This window comes from Arachis ipaensis, chromosome B7 (assembly GCF_059453495.1).
Source record: "Arachis ipaensis isolate K30076 ecotype BB chromosome B7, ASM5945349v1, whole genome shotgun sequence".
Taxonomy (NCBI): domain Eukaryota; kingdom Viridiplantae; phylum Streptophyta; class Magnoliopsida; order Fabales; family Fabaceae; genus Arachis; species Arachis ipaensis.
Genome location: NC_142442.1, coordinates 42,913,061 through 42,936,489, shown reverse-complemented (window position 1 = coordinate 42,936,489; position 23,429 = coordinate 42,913,061).

The following is a 23,429-nucleotide window of genomic DNA, read 5'->3' as shown; positions in this document are numbered from 1 at the left end:
AAGCAGCAAACAAATTCAAATAACCTCAGAAAATCAAAACCCAAAACCTTGAAGCAGCAAACAAATTCAAATAACCTCAGCAAATCAAAAACCACAAAACTATGAAGCAGCAAACAAATTCAAATAACCTCAGAAAATCAAAACCCAAAACCATGAAGCAGCAAACAAATTCAAATAACCTCAGCAAATCAAAAACCACAAAACCATGAAGCAGCAAAAAAATTCAAATAACCTCAGCAAATCAAAAACCACAAATCATGAAGCAGCAAGGAGGAAAAATAGAACAAGTGAATAACAGAGTATCACCGGCAGCGAGTAACGGCGACGACGGAAGAGGAGGCGAGCTCGGCGACGACGCAACAGGAGGCGAGCTCGGCGACGACGCAACAGGGGGCGAGTTCAGCGACGAAACAGGACGCGGTGGTGGTTGCCGTGCTCAACGCCGTCGCTGCTGTCGCTGCGGGATGCGGTGGCGATGGCGGTGGAACTGTGGGTGTGAACTACTTTTTCAGTGATTCTTCTTCTCTTCTGGCTTCTGGAGTTCTGGGATCTGGGTGATTTCTGTGAACATTAGGGATTTAGGGCTTCGTTTACTCGTTTAGGCGTTTAACCCCCTTTTTTTTTTAAACTCCCAAAACGACGCTGTTTAGCATTTTTATTTTCAAACCAAAAACCGTAAAAAAATCGGACGGTTCTTCCAGTTCACCGATTAATCGCCGGTTCGACCGGTTTTTTGACCGGTTTTTTGCCAAATGGTTTCTGACCTTACCCGGACCGGCTAGGTGACTGGTTCCCGGTTAATCCGGTTGAACCGGCCAATCCGGTTCGGTTTTCAGAACCATGACAAGTACAATAATAATATAATAATATACCTCACTTAATTAATTACTTATTACTTGCTTAACTTCAATAATTATATTTAAACAACTTCTACATTTTAACTAACTCACAGTACAATACAATAAAATAAATTATAATTACACATTTATCGAATTAATAAGATACAATAATTAATAATTAAATATTTAAATAATATCTATATCAATATATAATGGAGATACATAGGTTTAGTATCCAATTCTTTCTCTCCTGTAAATAAAATTACGTCAACAAAATATTAATTATTTATTATTTATTATTAGTATTTTTCATACATAATAGCTCATAATACAATAGTATATAAGTGATCAATATATCATTATATTACAATAACTGATAGTATATAAAATATAATTATTTTATTAACAGTTATTTCAATGGGACAATAGTATTTAAATTATAAAGAAAAATAAATCATTATTAACTAAAGTCATTGGAATAATTAAATCTACAACACATGGTTTACATATTTTTTATGTTCAATATTTATTTTTTAAAAAAATTACATATAAAAGTGTACGCATTAATCAAATCTGTACCAATATATAATATAATGAATTTATACATAACGGTTAAAAAAGTTACAAGAGCTATTATTTTTTATCTTCTGTGATTAAAAAAGCATTGGATAAATAAAGATTAATTCTTTTTATTATAAAGATTAATTCTTTTTATTATCAACGTAAACACAAAAAAAAAAAAAACAAGAATACATTACAGTATCTATAATCTATAACAATATATAATGCCGATACGGAGTTTTCCTATCCAAATTTACTTTTCAATATTGTCCTTAATAACAGAGATTCTCTCGTACATGCGTCAGTTACTTTAAATAAAAGAACTTTCACCATTAACAGCAACACATGTTCATCTAACTCATTTTTATTCTGTATTTCACTAATAGTTGTAGGAACCGTACCCTCTTCTTCAATTCTTTATTCCAATCATTTATCTTTTTAATTAATTTTATCATTTTCAATTTTTCTTATTTCTCTTTCCAATTCTAGATGTGCTTCTCTGTATGTAACAATTATTTGGATGAGCTTTTGTGATTTTTTAAACTAGATAATAACTATGCCAAATGTTGATTTTCGACGCCATGTATGAAAGGAGGAAAAAAATAATTAGGGGTGATAAATAATTTTTTATCGATCTTATCGTTTTATTATATTCTTTATGTGAGTACTTTATACCAACAGTTGATCTCATTATTCTGTTATAAATTTTTTTTATTTCATTATTTAATTTTTAGTACTTCTCTTCTCATTAGGTGCACTTTTCTGTATTAATATTGTTGCCATTGTAACACCCTAACTACCAAAGCTCACACTTCCGGCTGCGCGACTCTGATAGTTCGGACATTACGACGACTTTATATTATTTAATACTAAAATATGAGCCTGTTTAAAACTTTAAATCGCAATACCGATCCAAAAATACTTTCATCCGATATCATACATCCATAAATACCATACAACTTACAAAACTCATAAAGAGTACATCCATATATATACATACATATATATAAGTAATATTACAACCATAATCCAATACAATTCCTATCCCTCTTACAGATTATATCAAGATAAAGGCGAGGGTACAATAAACCATAGCTAAAATAATACAGAGCATCACAACAATTAAATAAGCTCTTCGTAACTTCTGCGCCCATATCCTGAAAGGGAAAAAATGTAGGGGGGGTGAGAACATCATCCTCGAAAGGGTTCTCAGTAGAGGGTTTTTGGGAATTACTGTAATAGGATACGTGAAGATAACCGCACCAGTGATTCATAACCGTCTTATGCCTCTTTTCAAAAACAACGGTTTACAATAGAAGTAAAGTCGGAAATCTTTTTTGAAAGAGGAACCATTCAATTCTCAAAAACTCAAAAGCCTATCAAAACGGTTTATCTATACTGAAACAAAATAGGCTTTCATATTTTATTCCAAATCAGAAACATAAAACCGAAATCAACCATCGGTTCATCTCATTCCAACCACGGCCCTAGGCCCAAACAATCCAACAATCAACCAATCACCACAGTCCAACAGAATCCCAGTAGCAAACACAAATAGGAAGTTCAAGCACAAACAAACAGTTATTACGAGTAGAACAGTTAGCAATTAATCACATAGGCAAACCAAGTATAATATGCACACCCAACCAATGTCACACAAATGCATATGATGCATGCCTGTCCCTAGTGGCTGATGATATCATCTGTCGGTTACCAAGCCAACCCGACGTGTCCGGTAGCTAACCCGGACACAGTCTCTCTGTTGCGCTTTATTATCATTAGAGGGTATCTGCGCCCTGTCGCCATTAGAGGGTATCTGCGCCCTGTCGCCATTAGAGGGTATCGGTGCCCTGTCACCCTTACAACCAGAGAGAAAACACAAGCATACTCGCATACAACATTCATCTCAGCCATCCGGCTTAAGTTCACAATTCATTCAATTGCATACATGCATTTATACTCAACCATGGATCACCATCCATCTCAGCCATCCGGCTCACGGTTCAATTCAGAACCAGCCAATTTATCAATAAATACAGCCCTTCGGCTTAAGTTCATAATTCATAATCAGTCATACGGCTCACAACTCATTCGGCAATCAGCCATAGTTCAATAGCATACACGGCCATTCCGGCTCACAACAAAACAACACTTCCACCATTCAACATCATCAAATTCATAAAACCGGCATTTAAGCCATAAATCACTTTTCTCAAGCCATTTCACTTTGAAATCAAATTTCAACTCTTTTTAGCCTTGGCTTTAAAGATCTCATTTCTCAAATCATCTCAGGCTCATAAGCCAAATTTACTCAAAGTGAGTTCCCTTTTTAAAACAAAGCCACTCTCGGCATTCTCTTTCCAAAACTTCCAAAACCATGGAAAGTTAAAGATTCTTTTTGGGAACATTCAAAATCACCCATCCAACAATGGGATTTTATAACAAAAGTTTCTTGCCAGAGTCCCAAGTCTTTAGGGAAGGTCAACTTATATAAATTCCTTAAAATTCATTGAAACTTTTAAAATCATAGATTCCCGGTTCAAGTAAACAAAACTGAATTATTATGAAACCGATCATACAAAATCACAAGTTCCAACCCGGTCCAAAAATCAACTCATTTGAAACGGAACCGGTTCATTTGAATCAAACCACTTTCAGGTTTCTTTTTGGAACCCATTTTTCTAGCTCTTCCAAAATGCCTCAAACTTGATTACTCAATCAAAAGTCTAAATTCCTTTAAAATCACTAAAAGCTCCTTTTTATATTGAAATCAATATTAGAGCATCATTCTTTCCTTCAGTGATTCAAACTGTACAAATAGTTCATTTCTAAATAAGCCGAACTCAACGCATAAAGTTCATTAAATAAATTAAGCTTGAAAACATAAATATTCTCTTAATAAATCAATTAATACAATTTCTCAAATCCAACCCTTTTTAAATAACTTTACAAACAAGAGTAGAATTTTGTAGAAATTTCGGCAGCACCTCCCCTAAAACTTGGACTTTTGCCACCCGGTTCGGGTCCCAACTAAACCGATTCTCATTCCTTTTTAACAGCCCAAAACCAGAAATCAATTCAAAAGCAAACTAAATCCAACAGTCGCCTCAGTGGCATATCTCAAAGAAACTATTTTAGAAATCAACTCAATATCAATCAATTTAACTCATTTCCAAAGCTTTAAAGAATCGGTTCAGCAACAAATCATTTATCAAAACCAAATCAGTGAAAGCAAACCAGGCTGAATTCCAAAGAGTATTCTATCTTTCACATCATCAAAACAATTGACTCAATTCAAACCAATCCTCAACGGAATAAACTCATATTTCAAATCTTTAAAGAATCAACTTTAAAACATTACATTTCACAAAGCTGCACAACAATTCAGCCAAACAAACATTCATAAGCTTTCGAGACAATCAAATAATACATAAGGCCGATACAATCACCAAATACACATTTTCTCACATCAGTATCCATATGTAATAATTCCAATACATAAAGTATAGTTTTGGAAAGCGCCCCTACCTCAAAACGCAAATCCATAATCCACACGCCTCATAAGTTCTTTTCACCTCAACTCGAAATCAAAGGCAGCTTCAAAGCACAGCCCCACACATTTTCGCAGCAGCATAAACAGCTCTAAATTACAACAAGCAACCTCAGTTACTAAACTCTAAGAACATTAATACCGTAAGGGCTTTAATACACGTACGGGACACTAACGTAGGGCTTTCGAAACATAATTTCTTACCGGAATTTCAACACGAAGTAGCTGCGATTTTGAACCGGCCCAACAGCAGCTCCGGCGGCGGCCAGAAGCTCTGGTGGATCAACTATAAAAACCGCGCAGCATTAAAACCTTCTCAAGATCCAAAATGACCAAAACCGCAAATTAAAACCCTTACCGGCATACTTCTCCGGCGACGGCGGCAGGAGCGGCGGCTTGAATGGCATCCAGGAGCTGGCAGCAGCGGCAATAGCTCCCTGCCTGCTCTTCCGATCGCATCTCCTCCCCCTCAGATCGGACCGGTGGCAGACCCCTCATCAGTGGCGGTGCTGCAACTACGAAAGGTGAGCAACAGCAGCGGCGCTGCGGCAAGGAGCACAGCAGCGGCGTGTCTGGGCGCGGCGGTTCCAATGGAGGCGACGCCGGTGACGCAAACATTGGCTATGCCTGGTGGTCAGACTCCCAGCTCGCCTCAACTCTGTCTCTCCTGCTCGGTGTGACTGGGCGGCCTTCCTCCTCCTTCGAGTTCAACGGTAATGGACCCGCGGCGGCGCTGCACTTCCTCCATCGGTCGGCGTCGGCGAGCGGCAAGACATGACGGAAGCCCCGACAACGGCGACCCACGACCACCCCCTTCCTCGCTTAGCTCTCCGTTTCGACCTCTCTCTCTCCTCTGTTCGCAGTTCATGGCATCGGCGAGGAAGGCTTCTACGGCTACTCAGCAGGACGCGTCAGCGGTGGTTCCAGGCCGACATGGACTGCGGAGGCGGCGCGACGCGGTGAGCTGCCCTCTGTCCCTCGCGCGGTTCTGGCGGTGATGCGGCGGCAATGGTGGAGCCCAGCGTGCGGCGCAGCGAGCTTTCCTCCTCCTCTCCTCATCCGTAACTCAGCCCCTCTCTCTCTGTTCTGTTTCCATTTGAGGGCTTTGTATGTTTGCTGCTGTTTTTGGGGGAAAGAGGGACGAAAGGGGTAGGGGTCTACTGCTGCGGCTGTGTGTGTGAAGGGAACCAGGTCGGGTACGGGTCACTGGGTTAGGGTTTTATTTTTTTGAAAATTAGGGTTAGGGGCATTTTGGTAATTTCACTTAAAATAGGGATAATATAGTAATTGAAACCCAAATTAAATCCAACACTATTTGTACATAGAAAATACTATTTGCTCATCAATTTTACAAATTATTTTCAATAAAATGCCCAAATCCAATAACTAGAAATAATATAATTAAATCATTTATTTTCCAAAATAGCAGTATTAATATTTAAAATATTAATTATTTAATCCAAACCATATAAAAATCCTTATTATTTCACAACTACCAATTTTATAATTCAAATATAGAAAATAATCCAAACATCCTATAAAATTGGATAATAATCATAACTCATCTCAAATCTAATAAATCAAAACTTGCCTTAATTACCTTTAATAAAATAATTTCTGAAATTAAGGCTATAAATAACTATATGATTTGAGACTTGATCATAATAAGACTTTTCAAAAGTTCTGGATCTTACATCCTACCCACCTTATAAAAATTTTTGCCCTCGAAAATTGATACAAAATAAAAGAAATTCCATAACAGTTCACCCTTGAACACATTTAAGGAAGAAGCAAAAATATCTCAAAATATAATCATATATATATGATTTTCAAATACTTTTAATCGTCATATGCTTAAGGGTGTAAAGGTGATGAGTATTTTGGAGGAAAAATGAATTTCTCCCAAAACACACAAATCTAACCGGCAAGTGTACCGGGTCGTATCAAGTAATAAAAACTCACGGGAGTGAGGTCGATCCCACAGGGATTGAAGGATTGAGCAATTTTAGCTTAGTGGTTGATTTAGTCAAGCGAATCAAGATTTGGTTGAGTGTTTTGTGATTTGCAGAAATTAAATTGCATGGAATTAAAGAGAACATGAATTAAATTGCTGAATCTTAAAGAACAAGAAATTAAATAACAGAAACTTAGAATGCAAGGAATGTAAATTTCGGAATCTTAAAGTGCAAGAAATGTAAACAGCTGGAATTGTAAAGGGAATTGGGGAATGGATTTGCAGAATTTAAACAAGGAAAAGTTGAATTGCATTAAACAGAAGAGGGAAAGGGAATTGGGATTGAACCGGATATGAAGCAGAAAAGTAAATGAACATAGAAAGCAGTAAACAGAGAAGTGAAATGGGAAATTCAGATCTCAGGACCCAGAGACTAGAAAACCAAGTCTAGATCTCAATGCCTTCCTAGATCCAACAAGAACAATTGCAAGGAAATTGTAAATTGCAAGGAAAATAGATGAAGAGCAATTAACCGGAAATGAAATTCAATTAGCAGTAAAGAAACAGAGATCCAAGATTGAGATTGAAACAGAATTTCTTCAATTCTCCAATCCAAGATCCAAGACAAGTGTAATTGAAATTGAAAGCAATAAAACTGAGAGGAAGAGAAGTGAATTCTCCTTCCCCAAGACAAAGAAATTAAAGTTCACTCAATATCAAAAGCTCTCCGAAAACTATTATGAAAATTCCAAAAGGAAAGCTCTCTGAAGAACTTGAATTCTATCCTATTTATACACTTTCTTCAAATGATCTTCAAGCCTTGAGTTGGGCCTTTGCTCTTGGTGGAATTAGGTTGAAAGAGGCCTTGGTTGATTGCTCTTGAAGTTTGAAGAAGAACCAAAGTGAACCAATTGAACCGGGTTTGGGTTTTGCAAAAGTTGGACCAAAAGTTGGAGCTAAAGTTAGGGGTCTAACTTTGGCTCCAACTTTTCATAGCAGCCCACAAAACTTGCTGGTATGAACGTTGGCCTTCCCTTGTGTGCTAGTGGCGCCAACGTTAGCCACCAAGTTAGGGGGCTAACGTTGGCGCAAACTTTTGCTCCTCTCCCTTGAATTTTCATGTGCCAACGTTAGCCTCCAAGTTAGGGGTCTAACGTTGGCGCAAACGTTGGTGCCCAGGGGAGAAATTCATGTGCCAATGTTAGCCTCAAAGTTAGGGGGCTAACGTTGGCGCAAACTTTTGGAGCCCAGGGGAGAATTTTCAAGTTCCAACGTTAGCCTCCAAGTTAGGGGGCTAACGTTGGGGCTAACTTTTCAACCAAAAGTTTGTGCAAAAGTTTGATGCTAACTTTAGGTCCAGCTTCTTGCTTCCTGGTTCAATTTCACTTATTCCATTGTCTTCTCTTTACTCCTAGCTATTCCTTCTTGCTTCAACCCTTCTCCAAGCTTTCTTCACCTATAATTAATCAACCAAACACATCAAAGCTATGCTCAAAATCATGAGATATTCATTCTTTCACAATATGCAACAAATATAGCATAAAACCTCATGAAATGGCATGAATTCATATATGGTTGATTCAATCAAGGGAAACATGAAAATCTACTCAATTAGCTTGCTTGTAGCTCAAGAAAGTGCATAATTCTAATGAAAACAAAAGAAAAAGACTAGTTAAAATAGGCTAGGATGACTTGTCATCAAAAGGTAGGAGTGTGATTGCAAAGCAAACATTACAAGGTAGGCTCGATACAAAAGATAACATGGGTCAATCATGTGATAGTAGGGCAAAGCATCAAAGGCTATAAAACAGGATGGAGTTAAAACGATGTGCTCAATATTCGCACACTAATCTCATATCAACCTCAAGGTTTCAACTTTCCAACTCCATCAAGCATTTTACAATCCCATACTCGATCACAAGCCTTACAACCGCAAACCCGTTCACAAGGAACAAAACGCCCACAACTCATAACGTTGCACACCTACCGCTTCAACTTCCGTATACACACATCACGTCTTAAAGAACTAATGCATCGCGTTACTATGTCTACAAGTCGCACGTGATATCAAAACAATTCTCGAGTCTACTCAGAAGGATACCAGATTTAGGACGGAGAGACAATTGTCAAGGGTAATACTCAAAGATTTGAGAGAATGTATCCAATTCCAAATAAACAAGGACACTCAAGCAATGAAGTTTGCTAGACTCAATTCAATTGACAACTTCAAGATAATCCTTGGATCAAGGAAATTCAATAGGATCAATAGGAAGGAGAATCAGCGCATTAGTTTGAAACAAATTCAAGCTGAGTCGAAGAAATATGAGGTTTATAGAGAAGAATCTCTCAAACCCAAGACAAAACTCACAGAACTTCAAAAGCACGATTAAAAACACTTCCGAATATATTATTCATAAAAGAATCGAAAACTTGCAGGAATATCACTTCGCAGCTTAGAAGAAAGTTAAGTAATAAACATTCTTCAAGAGAGTAACAAAAGTATAAACGTGGCTTTGCTGTAATACAATTTCATGTTGAAACAGACCATGTAGAATTTAAAAAAAAACAAGGTGCACACAAGCTTGGCTAAAGGCTAAAATATCTCCTCAAATATTTTAGAAGGATAATTAGGTGCACAACTCAACCAAAAGCAATCATAAAACTCGGAAGAGAAATCAAATGCTTGTTCAAAAATTTCCAAAGTCCATATTCAAACAAGCGTGTATAACATTTATAGCAAGGACGAAAGAGAAAGTTAAGCTCTATTTGGAAAAGAAAATCCGAGGTAAAAGTTTGCTTGTAAATTGGTAGAGGAAACAAGTGGTGCGCTACAAACGAACAGGTTTCCATTAAACAAGGAAACTTTTCAAAACCTCATTTAAAATAGCGCATGTCAACTTTAAAACAATTTTATCAAAAATTGAACAATGGTTTCAATCTCAATCAAGCAACAGAAAATAAATTCCGTTTAGAATTTCTTCAAAGAGAATTCAAAACTTCCTTAAAAGTTCAAAACAAGACTCCAAAAGTATACTTGAAATCACCATCTCAGAAGAATATTCAAGAAAATTAGCATTATACTTAAAAGGAGTCAAGCCATGCAAGAAAGAATCTTAAATCAATGTAGTTCAAGCAAGATCCAATAGGTATGAGAAATCAAACAAGCTTTCAATTGATCCAAAAGAATACAAAAGTTATAGGAAAAGGCAACTCAATCATTAGTAGTTTTTCAAGAATAAATATTTGACTAAAAACTCTGGTAGAGATAATGAGAGGATAAACGATGCACTATTTTGAAACGAATTAAATTGACCCACATAAGGATGAGATTCACAAGAGAGGACAAACCAAGATCAGTGGTAATGTTCACAAGATGTAAAAGATTAGTTAAAAACAGGGTCACGTATGACATTCATAGAGGTGAAAAGCTTAAGAAGGAACGAGTCCGTTCATAAGAAGAAAGCTATGAGTCCAACATTTTCAAAAGAACAACAATGGCATAAACCATGTAGTATGCTAAATCAGGGTCAAATCAAAATAAATTAAGTAAGGTTTATCAAATGAAACTCAACTGGGATAAAAGCGAGAAATCCCCTTTCTTTCCAGAATTTTGAAAAATACCCCAAATACACAATCAAATGAAGATGTGCATTGGCACTATAGTAAAATTACTAGAAAGTCAAATTGTATTTGAAGTAAATGCAGTTCCGCAAACCAGTAAAAGTACAGGTGATGTATTAGAAATAAATAGTTGTTAAACTGTATAAGAAATCTCCAAAGTTCCACATATAGATAAGTGTATATCTAGTCAACAGCAATTTTTATAAAAATCTCAAAATTAGCTGTAATCACTGTCAAATAAGAGGAAAACTGAATCAACAAGTTCTCTAAGAATGAACTCGGAACCCAGAGTTAAAAGTCACAGCACATTAAGACAAGTTCAAGACTATATCAAAGAATACTTGAATCAAGAAGAACTCACACAGAGGAAGATAGATGCAACAAGGATCTTAAACCAGCATATGCACTTAAGGTCAAACAAGAATGCATATGGATAGAGGAATAGAGTTGAAAAATCAAATTACTTTTCAAAAAGGACTAGCAAACAAGAACTTCAAGTTAGGATATAAAAGAACAGGTCGACTCGAACAAAATTCAAGACACACAACTGAATAGCCTCGAGAAATAGTTTCCAACTTTTCCAAAACCCGCGATTCGCTTTACTCAAAACTCGGATTTCATCTATGATAAGCCATCAGTGCTTTCATATACATAATTCACTAGTATTAAGCCGGCCAAACTTGATACCAAGAATTATGCAATGCAAGACTAACAGCGTTAATCAATAGACTGTCATGTGCATAAAGCTCTAATTCTCGTCATTCGACAAGACCTAATACATGACAAACACTCAGAGTATGCAACTAAAGCATAGTCGGTCCATTCCTCAGGCTCTACAGGAAGGACTGCTCTGATACCATAATGTAACACCCTAACTACCAAAGCTCACACTTCCGGCTGCGCGACTCTGATAGTTCGGACATTACGACGACTTTATATTATTTAATACTAAAATATGAGCCTGTTTAAAACTTTAAATCGCAATACCGATCCAAAAATACTTTCATCCGATATCATACATCCATAAATACCATACAACTTACAAAACTCATAAAGAGTACATCCATATATATACATACATATATATAAGTAATATTACAACCATAATCCAATACAATTCCTATCCCTCTTACAGATTATATCAAGATAAAGGCGAGGGTACAATAAACCATAGCTAAAATAATACAGAGCATCACAACAATTAAATAAGCTCTTCGTAACTTCTGCGCCCATATCCTGAAAGGGAAAAAATGTAGGGGGGGTGAGAACATCATCCTCGAAAGGGTTCTCAGTAGAGGGTTTTTGGGAATTACTGTAATAGGATACGTGAAGATAACCGCACCAGTGATTCATAACCGTCTTATGCCTCTTTTCAAAAACAACGGTTTACAATAGAAGTAAAGTCGGAAATCTTTTTTGAAAGAGGAACCATTCAATTCTCAAAAACTCAAAAGCCTTTCAAAACGGTTTATCTATACTGAAACAAAATAGGCTTTCATATTTTATTCCAAATCAGAAACATAAAACCGAAATCAACTATCGGTTCATCTCATTCCAACCACGGCCCTAGGCCCAAACAATCCAACAATCAACCAATCACCACAGTCCAACAGAATCCCAGTAGCAAACACAAATAGGAAGTTCAAGCACAAACAAACAGTTATTACAAGTAGAACAGTTAGCAATTAATCACATAGGCAAACCAAGTATAATATGCACACCCAACCAATGTCACACAAATGCATATGATGCATGCCTGTCCCTAGTGGCTGATGATATCATCTGTCGGTTACCAAGCCAACCCGACGTGTCCGGTAGCTAACCCGGACACAGTCTCTCTGTTGCGCTTTATTATCATTAGAGGGTATCTGCGCCCTGTCGCCATTAGAGGGTATCTGCGCCCTGTCGCCATTAGAGGGTATCGGTGCCCTGTCACCCTTACAACCAGAGAAAAAACACAAGCATACTCGCATACAACATTCATCTCAGCCATCCGGCTTAAGTTCACAATTCATTCAATTGCATACATGCATTTATACTCAACCATGGATCACCATCCATCTCAGCCATCCGGCTCACGGTTCAATTCAGAACCAGCCAATTTATCAATAAATACAGCCCTTCGGCTTAAGTTCATAATTCATAATCAGTCATACGGCTCACAACTCATTCGGCAATCAGCCATAGTTCAATAGCATACACGGCCATTCCGGCTCACAACAAAACAACACTTCCACCATTCAACATCATCAAATTCATAAAACCGGCATTTAAGCCATAAATCACTTTTCTCAAGCCATTTCACTTTGAAATCAAATTTCAACTCTTTTTAGCCTTGGCTTTAAAGATCTCATTTCTCAAATCATCTCAGGCTCATAAGCCAAATTTACTCAAAGTGAGTTCCCTTTTTAAAACAAAGCCACTCTCGGCATTCTCTTTCCAAAACTTCCAAAACCATGGAAAGTTAAAGATTCTTTTTGGGAACATTCAAAATCACCCATCCAACAATGGGATTTTATAACAAAAGTTTCTTGCCAGAGTCCCAAGTCTTTAGGGAAGGTCAACTTATATAAATTCCTTAAAATTCATTGAAACTTTTAAAATCATAGATTCCCGGTTCAAGTAAACAAAACTGAATTATTATGAAACCGATCATACAAAATCACAAGTTCCTACCCGGTCCAAAAATTAACTCATTTGAAACGGAACCGGTTCATTTGAATCAAACCACTTTCAGGTTTCTTTTTGGAACCCATTTTTCTAGCTCTTCCAAAATGCCTCAAACTTGATTACTCAATCAAAAGTCTAAATTCCTTTAAAATCACTAAAAGCTCCTTTTTATATTGAAATCAATATTAGAGCATCATTCTTTCCTTCAGTGATTCAAACTGTACAAATAGTTCGTTTCTAAATAAGCCGAACTCAACGCATAAAGTTCATTAAATAAATTAAGCTTGAAAACATAAATATTCTCTTAATAAATCAATTAATACAATTTCTCAAATCCAACCCTTTTTAAATAACTTTACAAACAAGAGTAGAATTTTGTAGAAATTTCGGCAGCACCTCCCCTAAAACTTGGACTTTTGCCACCCGGTTCGGGTCCCAACTAAACCGATTTTCATTCCTTTTTAACAGCCCAAAACCAGAAATCAATTCAAAAGCAAACTAAATCCAACAGTCGCCTCAGTGGCATATCTCAAAGAAACTATTTCAGAAATCAACTCAATATCAATCAATTTAACTCATTTCCAAAGCTTTAAAGAATCGGTTCAGCAACAAATCATTTATCAAAACCAAATCAGTGAAAGCAAACCAGGCTGAATTCCAAAGAGTATTCTATCTTTCACATCATCAAAACAATTGACTCAATTCAAACCAATCCTCAACGGAATAAACTCATATTTCAAATCTTTAAAGAATCAACTTTAAAACATTACATTTCACAAAGCTGCACAACAATTCAGCCAAACAAACATTCATAAGCTTTCGAGACAATCAAATAATACATAAGGCCGATACAATCACCAAATACACATTTTCTCACATCAGTATCCATATGTAATAATTCCAATACATAAAGTATAGTTTTGGAAAGCGCCCCTACCTCAAAACGCAAATCCATAATCCACACGCCTCATAAGTTCTTTTCACCTCAACTCGAAATCAAAGGCAGCTTCAAAGCACAGCCCCACACATTTTCGCAGCAGCATAAACAGCTCTAAATTACAACAAGCAACCTCAGTTACTAAACTCTAAGAACATTAATACCGTAAGGGCTTTAATACACGTACGGGACACTAACGTAGGGCTTTCGAAACATAATTTCTTACCGGAATTTCAACACGAAGCAGCTGCGATTTTGAACCGGCTCAACAGCAGCTCCGGCGGCGGCCAGAAGCTCTGGTGGATCAACTATAAAAACCGCGCAGCATTAAAACCTTCTCAAGATCCAAAATGACCAAAACCGCAAATTAAAACCCTTACCGGCATACTTCTCCGGCGACAGCGGCAGGAGCGGCGGCTTGAATGGCATCCAGGAGCTGGCAGCAGCGGCAATAGCTCCCTGCCTGCTCTTCCGATCGCATCTCCTCCCCCTCAGATCGGACCGGTGGCAGACCCCTCATCAGTGGCGGTGCTGCAACTACGAAAGGTGAGCAACAGCAGCGGCGCTGCGGCAAGGAGCACAGCAGCGGCGTGTCTGGGCACGGCGGTTCCAATGGAGGCGACGCCAGTGACGCAAACATTGGCTATGCCTGGTGGTCAGACTCCCAGCTCGCCTCAACTCTGTCTCTCCTGCTCGGTGTGACTGGGCGGCCTTCCTCCTCCTTCGAGTTCAACGGTAATGGACCCGCGCCGGCGCTGCACTTCCTCCATCGGTCGGCGTCGGCGAGCGGCAAGACATGACGGAAGCCCCGACAACGGCGACCCACGACCACCCCCTTCCTCGCTTAGCTCTCCGTTTCGACCTCTCTCTCTCCTCTGTTCGCAGTTCATGGCATCGGCGAGGAAGGCTTCTACGGCTACTCAGCAGGACGCGTCAGCGGTGGTTCCAGGCCGGCATGGACTGCGGAGGCGGCGCGACGCGGTGAGCTACCCTCTGTCCCTCGCGCGGTTCTGGCGGTGATGCGGCGGCAATGGTGGAGCCCAGCGCGCGGCGCAGCGAGCTTTCCTCCTCCTCTCCTCATCCGTAACTCGGCCCCTCTCTCTCTGTTCTGTTTCCATTTGAGGGCTTTGTATGTTTGCTGCTGTTTTTGGGGGAAAGAGGGACGAAAGGGGTAGGGGTCTACTGCTGCGGCTGTGTGTGTGAAGGGAACCGGGTCGGGTACGGGTCACTGGGTTAGGGTTTTATTTTTTTGAAAATTAGGGTTAGGGGCATTTTGGTAATTTCACTTAAAATAGGGATAATATAGTAATTGAAACCCAAATTAAATCCAACACTATTTGTACATAGAAAATACTATTTGCTCATCAATTTTACAAATTATTTTCAATAAAATGCCCAAATCCAATAACTAGAAATAATATAATTAAATCATTTATTTTCCAAAATAGCAGTATTAATATTTAAAATATTAATTATTTAATCCAAACCATATAAAAATCCTTATTATTTCACAACTACCAATTTTATAATTCAAATATAGAAAATAATCCAAACATCCTATAAAATTGGATAATAATCATAACTCATCTCAAATCTAATAAATCAAAACTTGCCTTAATTACCTTTAATAAAATAATTTCTGAAATTAAGGCTATAAATAACTATATGATTTGAGACTTGATCATAATAAGACTTTTCAAAAGTTCTGGATCTTACAGCCATCGTTCTCCTTCCTTCAACATCGTGATTGTATCGTCTCCATCATTTTCTCACTTTCATTTCTACAATTGCAAATTTTATAGGTTTTTTATTAATTTCACGCATAACTTTCACCTTCATTTTCCTTTATCTTCAATTTACTTACCAAACTGTATTAATTTTTATGTATTTTTAATTTGTTTTTCACATACAAAATTTTTTCTCATTAATTTAATTTAAAAATATTATTATTTTTTATCTAATATTTATTTTTTAATTTTTTTGACATGTATATACTTATCAATAATGAACTGAAAAACTCTCATAAATTATTTTGTTAACTCTTTTTTATTTTTTAAACGGTTTTGTACAAGATAAAATTATTTTAAAATTTTTTTAAATTATTGATTATGTAGAATATTTTTTTTTTAAATTTTGAGTACATCAATATTTACTTTTTAGTTAAATCTCATTTTTTTAAACTACTTTTTATTTAATGATATTATTTTTTTAATTTTCTAAATTATTATAATTAAAATTTGAGTACATAAATATTTATTTTTAAATTAAATCAAATAAATTATACAACAAAAAATTTAATAAATTTGTATTCCACAATATTATTTGTTTGGCATATAGCCATTATTTGATGAGTTTAATTTTGATGGGGTTGCGTAATTAGATGCACGTGTAAAACTATTTTACACTAATAGGACATTAAAATTAAATTCTTATTTGATTGACATAAAAAGACGCAAAAAATTTGCAACTACCAATGATTTGTTAAAATATTAATATGTTTATTTCCTAAATTATTAACGATGTAGAATTCTGACATTTAAGTACATGCAAATTTTTTTATAATTAAATTAAACTAAATGATTTTTATTTCAAAAAAATTAATTAATTAAATATTATTTGTTTGGCATAGTGTATTGATTATTTGATTGGCATATAAAAGATGCAAAAAAAATATGTACCTATCAATAGTAAAGTAAAAAAATTCTCATGGATATTTTGCTAATTATTTTTTTTGTATTTTTAATCAGTTCTTTGTTGGTTAATATTATTTCTTTATTAAATATTAGATTGACATATAACATTAAAGATGTGGTAGGATAATAACATTTATGAATTAGTTTTTTAAATAACCTGATAATACAATAAATATCTAAATTTTTTGTTATATATTTTTTAATAGTTTCAACCTTTACAATATTATACAGGCTAATTTAGATAGTCAAAATAAAATAAAATAAGTAACAACAAGAAGATATAGAATTCTACTTTTTGTTATATGGTACAAAAATAATGTAATAATATAATAAACTGTAATAAAAATAAAGTAAAATAAGTAACAACAAGAAGATATAGAATTTTACTTTTTGTTCTGTAGTACAAAGATAATATAATAATCTAATAAATTATAATATTCTGGTACAAAAGAACATAAAATTTAATAAAAAATACTATTTGTACACTAAAATTAGTCACCAATGTATTTGTGTATAAATATATGTGTAGTTTAATTTATTTTCAAAGTGTATTTATATTCTAGCATGCATTTTATACTGGTGGCGGACTTTTAACTTTTAACTTTTAAGATAAATGTAATGATGTGACATTTTATGTATTAGATAATTTAAAAAATTTATTATAGAAGAAGTTAAGAATATAAGAGAGAGAAAGAGAGAGAGAATTTTTTAATAACCTATTAAATATGAGTTGTATCAAGTAATGATTAAGAAAGATATTAGAACTCTAAATTCAAAATTTTTTTGATTCTCTTTATACTGTTTCATTTTAACTAACTATTTTTTATGGATAGTATTTAAGTGACAAACAAAATAGTAAGAATATTCGTATTAGATTATGAAAATTAATATCATCCTTATAGTAGGATCGCATTATTTCAAAACATGAAAAATAAAATAATAAAATATAGTTTAATTAATTTACACAATAAAACAAACGTACAACTTATATAATAGTAGTCAAATGTAAGAAGCAATGACAGTCTTTTATTCTAAGGGTCTATATTAAATTGCAACTTAACTTTATAATTATTAGTTAAAAACTTATAATAATATACTTGCGGTACATAGCCGGTCCCAAGCCCGGATAAAGGAGGAGGGTTGTGTTAGGTCTTTGGCAACCAACATAAAAATATAGCCGAACCCCCATGACATGAATCAAAGACATTATTGCGCTAAAGCTAGGTCGTTGCCCGGAAGCAATGCGCCGTATGGCTCGAGTACGGTGTCAAAGCAAGAACCGCTGCATTGGTGCCCGGATGTAGTATTAAATGAGCAAGGGTTCTCGCATTTTCGTGAACGGACGAAGGTAAATAAGCTAATTCACAAAGTAAAAGGTAAAGGTCGAAGCGATAGAAGGTTGAGATTTGGGACATGGAACATAGGCACTCTAATAGGAAAGTCCATGGAGGTGGTGGACACCATGACAAGGAGGAAGATTAACATTATGTGCCTACAAGAAACGAAATGGGTTGGTGCAAAGGCTAGGGAGTTGGATACTTTTGGTTTCAAACTTTGGTATACAGGAAAGGTGAAGAATAGGAATAGGGTTGGAATAATTGTGGATAAGTAGTGGAAAAAGGACGTAGTGGATGTCAAGAGGGTGGGAGATCGGATCATCTCTATCAAACTTGTGGTGGAGGGATGTGCTTTCCATGTGATTAGCGCCTATGCACCGCAAGTGGGTTCGGACGAACAACACAAGATAAGGTTTTGGGAGGATCTAGAGAGTTTGGTTCAAGGCATACCTTTGGGAGATAAGATTTTCTTAGGAGGAGATTTAAATGGCCATGTTGGGAGAGAAGTGACTGGATATGGGAGTATCCGCGGAGGCCATGGTTTCGGGGTGATCAATGCCGAGGGTAAAACTATTTTGGACTTTTCCTCAACTTTTGATCTTCTCATCGCAAATACATGTTTTAAAAAGAGAGACGAACATCTTATAACCTATAAGAGTGGCATGACAAGCTCTCAAATCGACTTTTTCTTGTTGAGGAGAGTCGACCGAAAATTTTGCATTAACTGTAAAATTATCCCGGAGAGAGTTTGACAACACAACATAGGGTGCTCGTCATGGATTTTTGCGTTGAGCAAAAGTTGAGGAAAAGACATCATACGAAGAACCCAAGGACAAGGTGGTGGCAGATGAAAGGTAAGAAACAAAGAAGCTTCCTAAGACGGATAGGAGAAGAGGCAAAGTGGGATAGGAATGGAAGCGCGGAAGAGATGTGGAGGGAGATGGCAGAAGTTATTAGAAGAACAGCAAAAGAAAGTTTTGGTGAATCTAAAGGAATAGGACCAAGTGACAAGGAGTCCTAGTGGTGGAATGCGAGTATACAAGAAAAGATAAAGATAAAAAGGGAATGCTTTAAAGAGTGGTCTTTATGCCGCAATGCAGATAACTGGGAAAAATATAAGGCGGCTAAGAAAGAGACAAAAGTGGCTGTAAGTGAAGCAAGAACAAGAGCATATGAGGGTCTCTACCAGTCTTTGGGCACGAAAGAAGGAGAAAAAGGTATATATAGAATCACAAAGTGCCGGGAAAGAAGAACGAGCGATTTGGATCAGGTTAAGTGCATAAAGGATAAGGATGGAGAGGTGTTGGCTCAAGAGGAGAAGATTAATGAAAGGTGGAAGAACTACTTCTACGAGTTATTTAATGAGGGACAGAAGACTCTTCCGAGTCTTGGTCGATTATGCACAAGGGAAGAAGACCAAAACTTTGACTACTATCGAAGGATTCGAGACTTCGAGGTAAAAGAGGCTCTAAAGCAGATGAAAAATGGCAGGGCAGTAGGACCTGATAATATTCCGATTGAGGTTTGGAAGGGTCTTGGAGAAAAAGGCATCAACTGGTTAACCAAGCTTTTTAATGAGATTTTAAGGTCAAAGAAGATGCCTGATGAGTGGAGAAAGAGCACCTTGGTACCTATCTACAAGAATAAGGGGGATATACAAAGTTGCAAAAACTATAGAGGGATTAAGCTTATGAGTCATACTATGAAGTTATGGGAAAGGGTGATAGAACGGAGGTTGAGAAAAGAGACACAAGTAACAGAGAACCAATTTGGATTTATGCCAGGCAGATCTACCACTGAAGCGATATACCTATTAAGAAGGATGATGGGGAGGTATCGTAGTAATAAAAGGGATCTACATATGGTGTTTATTGATTTGGAAAAAGCGTATGATAGGGTACCAAGGGAGGTCTTATGGAAGGTTTTAGAAAAGAGGAGAGTAAGGATCGCATATATTCGGGCAATTAAAGACATGTATGATGGGGCCACAACTAGTGTGAAGACTCAAGGTGGTGTGACAGAGGAATTTCCTATTGGTATAGGATTACACCAGGGATCATCCTTAAGTCCATACCTTTTCACATTAGTCTTGGAAGTACTCACAGAGCACATCCAAGAGCCTGTGCCATGGTGCATGCTTTTTGCCAATGATATCGTCCTTATGGGAGAGTCAAGGGAAGACCTAAATAAGAAGTTGGAGTTATGGAGAGAAGCTCTAGAAGTATATGGTCTGCGCATAAGCCGTAGCAAGACGGAATATATGGAATGTAAGTTCAGTCTGAGAAGGGAAAACCCCAATATAGAGGTGAAGATTGGAGAAAACATCCTACGAAAAGTTAAAAATTTTAAGTATCTTGGGTGCATCATACAGGATAATGGAGAGATTGAACAGGATGTAAATCATAGGATCTAAGCAGGTTGGTCAAAATGGCGGAGTGCATCTGGTTTTATATGCGACAAAAAAGTGCCTTTAAAACTTAAAGGTAAATTCTATCGCACCGCTATAAGACCGGCCATGCTGTATGGTACGGAGTGTTGGGCGGCTAAAGGGGAGCACGAACATAAGCTGAGTGTGGCAAAGATGAAGATGTTGAGATGGATGAGTGGTCATACGCGATTGGATAAAATAAGGAATGAAGATATAAGGGAGAGAGTTGGAGTAGCACCCATTGTGGAAAAGATGGTTGAATCGCGTCTCAGGTGGTTTGGACATGTGAGAAGAAGACCGATAGAACATCCAGTCAGGAGGGTGGATGAGATGGATGATGGACAAAGGGCGAAAGGCAGAGGAAGACCTAAGAAGACCATCCATGAGGTGGTCAAACGAGATCTACATGTAAACGGTCTCTCTGCAGATATGATACATGACAGAGCACAATGGCGTCGTTTGATTCATGTAGCCGACCCCACTTAGTGGGACAAGGCTTTGTTTTTGTTGTTGTTTTATTAGTTAAAAATTTTGAATGTTTTATGTCGTACATTTTTTTAGTAGAATAATAAGACAACTTAAAACCCACATCAAGAAAAATTATTCTCCTTATACATTTAGATATTCAAAAGACACAAAAACTAATTCTTTTAACAACACTTCAACGACTCATAAAAGTTTACATAATAAATGATTATAGATCAAAGTGATAGACAAGATTGAAAGTTGCGATAATAGTACTTGGTGATAATTAATTACGATCGGGTGAAGAGAAGGTGCGAGGAGAAGAATAAAATGAGAAAGGAGAACAAGGCAATAATAGTGTGCGATAGAAATAATAGTAAGAGAAAATAATAGTGTGTGATACAATAAGAAGATATAATAAAGTATACATTAATAATTTAAAAAAGTAATAAAATTAAAGATAATTTAATAAATTGAATATAAAATTTAAAAAATAAAATATTTTTTATCTATTAAAATTATGAATATAAAATTAAAAAAATATTTTTTTATCTATTAGAATTATGAATAAAAATAAAAAAATACTTTGAATATAAAATTTTATATTTGTTTCAGATTAAATACTGTTAAAAGAATAAATAAATAAACTTTATAATATTTATAAATAATTACTTTATAAATATTTATCTTGATTTTATTACACATAATAATAACATAATAAATTTTTTAATATCTTATTTAATTAAAATTTATAATTTTTGAACGTCCTAAAAGTTAAATAACTTATAAAATTTTTATATTTATTTTTAAATATATTTTTTTATTTTTAAATTATTTTATCAAATCTATAATTAATTAAATTAATTGAATTTGTCCCTACTATATTAAGGAATCAATTTAATTGAATACTCTTGAAGCGTTTATATAGTTATTTTTATAGTTAATAAATCTGACCGTTTTAAAGATTCAAAAAGTTATTAATAAGGATATGTATAATGAATTAGGAAGATTTTTTTCAGGTACATAATTTTTATATTTTCCTATTTTATTTATTAATTATTCTTATAGTTTGATATTTAAAAATAAAAAAATAAACATTCTCATTTCTTCTGTTTTTTTATTATTTATAAGAAAATGAAGACCTCTTTAGATTCAGATTCATATTTTGGCCTATCACTTAAAAAATATAAAAACAAATATAAATATCTATGAAATTTAAGTAAAAATTATCTTTTGTAAATAACTAAAATGTATTTTGGTTTATATATAATTTTTTTAAATCAGGATAATATTATTATCATTATTTTTTGAACTATATTATATATATTCCTCTTTCTTGTGTGTTTTTATAATTTAACATTTTAATTTTTTTTATAATAGTTTTAATTTTAACAAAATATGATATAAATAAGGTCATGCCAATATTAAAATAATAAAAAATATTTATCTAATAAATTTAAAAAGTAAATAATATATTAGCAAAAAATAAAATTAATTTTTTAAAAAATAATAAAAAAGCAGCTGTAGTACTTGTTGAGCCGCTAGTATTTATAATAACAATTAATTTAATTATTATTCAAAATCTTCAACAATTATATTATTCTACTGTTCTCTTCTAACAATTAATAAGTATATAAAAATTAATATATACCTACAATCCACTTAATAATAATTACTACAATAAACTAATCCTTAATGCTATTATTCTTATTATGATCAATTAAATTATTTAATAAAAAAACTTAAATAATCTAAACGACCAAGATAATTAATAATGTGTAGGTATGGATGATTAACATCTTTTATTTTTTATCTTCTTGACATTGTTGATATTTTTTCTTTCCCCTTACAGCAGTAACTTCGATCTTCAATTTTAAGTTCGCACCTTCTATGGGAGAGGAGAAAAGGAACAATGTGGGGTTGTTGTTTGCTGTAGAATAGGGGGCTTCGAATGGGGTTGAAAGGGATGGGAGGGTGGGATTTCGTTGTTTTGAAACTGGGTCCACTGGGCTGGCCTCCTGCATGCGTGATGCGTGGCCTTTGATACGTAAATCGGACGATCCGGTTTGTGTATCTTGAAACTAGTAATCGGACCGTCTGTTTACTCTTCCTAAAATCGGACTGTTTGATTTCTTCAGCGCAGCTCCCACACCCCAGTGAAACACACCAGACTCCAAAAACACGATGCTGGCCCAATATTAAAAATAAAAACGTGTCTGGACGTGGGCCATTTTGTTTTTTTTTTTTTTTTTTTTTTTTTTTACATCAATGAATGAAATACCTTCCCTTTAATAAAAAAAAATGAATATCTAGGTTCTTACTTAAGTATTTTATAATATAAAAAAAATCTATTTTTTACTCTAAATTTCTTTTA